This window comes from Myxocyprinus asiaticus, chromosome 49 (genome assembly GCF_019703515.2).
Source record: "Myxocyprinus asiaticus isolate MX2 ecotype Aquarium Trade chromosome 49, UBuf_Myxa_2, whole genome shotgun sequence".
NCBI lineage: Eukaryota > Metazoa > Chordata > Actinopteri > Cypriniformes > Catostomidae > Myxocyprinus > Myxocyprinus asiaticus.
In genome coordinates, this window is record NC_059392.1 from 3,504,700 (window position 1) to 3,508,470 (window position 3,771).

A 3,771-nucleotide genomic window follows, 5' to 3' on the forward strand; every position below is an offset into this window, starting at 1 on the left:
AGTAGGATTTTCCTGTATAATTAATGGTAAAAATTTGCATTATTTTTAACAAGAGAGCACATGTACTTTTTACAGTAAATTATTGTTAAAATTACAGTAAAAACAGTAACCGGGCATTCCCAGAATTCCCTGCATGACCCATCAAATTTCATTACATTTTATGAGAATAGTTATGTTTCTTCTTATTTTTAATATCAGTTACGTACATTGGCATGTTCTGTGTTATATTTAATGTAGTTTAGTTAATATTTACTGCATGATTTTAATTTCACATGCGTCACACTGATGGTGTTTAGTGTTTGTGTGAGTGACGCTGAACGCCGTCTCTACATGTTTATTGATCATTGTTCCTGGAAGAGCCACTATTGGTGAACTTCACGTCATCATGTGCTCTTCTGTAATTACAACGGTGATTAACAATACATTATAAAGTGAAAAGCAGATTCTTACAGTTTCAGAAGGTTAATATCAAGTTTATGATGTTTTTTTACTGTAAATTTACAGTGCCAGCATGGTCATGTAAATTACAACAGTTTAAAACTGTAACATGTACAGGTTGTTCTGTAAAGTTTTGTAAAAACAACACAACAGTGTAGAATGTTGGTAACACTTTACAGTAAGGTTCCATTTGTTAGCATTAGGTTTCAATCATGATCAAACAATTAACAACATATTGGTTACAGCATCTATTTATCTTTGTTAATGTTAGTTAATAAAAATGCAATTGTTTATTATTAGTTCATCGTGTTAGTTCATAGTGCATTTACTAATGTTAACACACAACTTTTGATTTGAAAAGTGATTTAATGTATGTTGACATTAACATGAATGAACATAATATTAACTCGTGTTCATTAAATGGTCACTGAGAAATTTATGATGCCAAGCTGTAGTTAGATGTTGGACCTGTGTAAGTGCTGCAACCACAGTGTTTGCTTCTTTCTTCTTCTTTTTATTTCTGAAATAAGTGAGAGATGAGTTTAAAATGTTTTTGTGGGAATCAGCATTATGCCACAGATGCTGTCAACTGATCTTAACTTGTACTGAACCCGGAATATTCCTTAAACAAAGGCTGTCAAAATCATGTGTGGTTTGAACTGGTGGGTGGATACAGTATGTGTACACTCACACACATGCACATGCACATGCACATGCACACAGAAAGCAAAAGTACATATCTGACATTTTTTCCTCCTTCATTGTGATTTAATACTTAATAGGGTCAAGATAGATCATTTTGAGAGATTGGGCTTGAATAGATTTATCTGTGTATTCCCAATTATTTGGACCTAAACCGTTTATCTCAGACTCAGCATGCTCTTTAGGGAGATGGGTAAGTTGCTTCTTTTGCTTGGTCTATTCTTGGAGCTTTTAGATGGTAAGTTTTGTTTTATATATTACAGTATAGAAGAACAAAGACCCTATTACTCTATTTGCAAAATATGCCTTGTCCCACCAAACTGATCAAGTTTGCACCTTTTTTTCTGTTCCCTCTTATGCATCTATTGTCTTTTTGTTCTAACAGTCCTCTAATCGAATGATGTAGTTTTGATCTGTAAAACATTTTTTGGGTTTCAGATGTGTTTGATGATACAGTATCTGTGATGGAGGGAAACACTGTCACTCTAAACACTAGTGTTACTGAAGTACAGAGAGACTATTCGATCATGTGGATGTTTAATACCGGTAATACTGAAATTCAGATAGCTAGAGTCTCTTGGCAGACTGCAGATTATGAGAGTAATGAGAGATTCAGAGGCAGACTGCAGCTGGACAGACAGACTGGATCTCTCAGCATCAGCAACATCAGAACCACAGATGCTGGACTTTATATGTTAGAGATCAACAAAAACCCGCAGATCTCATATAAACGCTTCAATGTTATTGTCAGTGGTGAGTAAATTATCAATGGTCTGATTTAAATTTCATATTAGAATTCTCATATACTGTAAATTATTGTGATTATTGTTCAGAGATGGTCTCATCATATGTCTGCTGACTTGAAAAGTTCCACCTTGCTTTGGTTGTTTGTATTCGGTTGTCTTTATTTTCTATTTTTTGATCAAATTATTAAAATTGTACATTTTTGGCAGAGAAAAAAACTGAATCACAGCATGCAGCAAAAGCATCCACAAACGGTAAATGCATATACAAATATTATCATTTAAATTGTACTACTTTGATTTAAATGACGTTTTTTATTGGAGTTTCTTTCTTTCTTTGAATATTTATTTTCTGTTTTGTATTGCAGAAGGGAATAAATGTTCTGTAGCTGATACCAATATAATCCCTAATTAATTCCCTTTTTTTCTTCTCCTTTGCAGGTTCATCCCTCCTATCTCCAGTCCTTTCAGGCTGTATAGTAGCTCTAATTCTGGCCATATGTGCACTATGATGTGTTGTTTCCACAAAAGACACAAAGGTGCAGGCTGAAATATATTTCTTTATCATGACAGAAAAAAATATTTACATTACAGATAACACATACATATTAGAAGAAGAAATTTCTCAATCTGTATCATCATAACAGGCTAAAGAGCTAAACCCCTTGTCGAACCTGTACCATTAGATCATGTAAGCTGACGCTCATAAATAATAGTTTAACAAATATATTTTGTGATTTATTCCTTATATAAATGAGGTCACTCAGGAAATGCCAGTTGAAGAAAAAGGAAGTGGTTTTATTACCCCTTAGTTTTTATATGTGACATATTTACAAATCTCTTTACAGCTTTAATTAAATGTCTTTAGGAGATCTATGATGTTAAAGCAAGTGTCATTGTGGAATAATAGTTCAAGTTAAATACTGTATATCAACACTTCTCGACTACTACTAAAACATCTGAAAAAGTTTCAAAGACTTGACCATAATTTATAGCTACAACAACTGAAACACATTTTTCAAAGACAGAAAAGGTAATGAATATCTTACCATCTAAACAGATGACAAAAAAGATGTAACTCCACATGTTGGTGGAAATGTTCCAACTAGGGACCCTTATATTGTTATGGTGACTTGAGTCTTTTAGTGGCTTCAGTAGACTGAAGTGAAGTTCAGTCGATGTTTCCTGACCTCGATTACAAGAGCATTTCAGCCAGAGATGATCGGATGATTGCGAGCTATGTGGGCCAGAGAAGTTATATTTGAACAATACATTTCAGTTTGATTTAAACATGGGAAACTGCAAACTTGTGAACAAGTAAAACCAGTATGTTTGGTTTCCACACTTGGTGCTGATGGTCCTTTTTCAACTAGTCTGAATATTCCAGATTTTTATTAGTAGATGACAGTGCAGATTATTTTCTGTAAACTGTTAATTGTAAACTGGTACTTTTTACATAACTAAAATTGTAATCAGTAACACATTGTCTCGTGGATTATTTTTGGTTCCCTATCTGTCACTCACTTGACGATGTAGTGACACAAGGGGTCACTCTTGGGAGCCCCAAACACCTCTGCTTTTTTGAAAAAAGGCCAATGAGAATTGTATGCCACTCCCCTGGACATACGGGTATAAAAGGAGCTGGTGTGCAACCACTCATTCAGATTTTCTCTTCGGAGCCGAGCGGTTCTATTCATTGAAGCTGAATTCATCCGCGAAGTTCATTCAACTCATCTGCTGGATTCTACGGCGCATTTCAGCGGCTTCTCCCCCTCTGCACCAGTGGAGTGCAGAGAACGCCCCTGGGCGCTTCGGCAGAAACAACTAAAAGAGTATATTCTAAAAAGAGTATATTTTCTTTCTAAAAGAGCGGCACACACAGAACGTA

At 34.8% G+C, this 3,771-nt stretch overlaps 1 long non-coding RNA gene across 1 annotated transcript; it reads right to left on the minus strand.

Moving 5' to 3' along the window:
• Nucleotides 1–784: 784 nt before the first annotated feature.
• Nucleotides 785–3,520, minus strand: LOC127437965 (uncharacterized). Its single transcript, XR_007896639.1, has 2 exons — nt 2,933–3,520; nt 785–958 (listed from the first exon to the last, which is right to left on the minus strand). It is a non-coding gene; the product is annotated as an uncharacterized LOC127437965 (long non-coding RNA).
• Between the last annotated feature and the right edge of the window lie 251 nt (nt 3,521–3,771).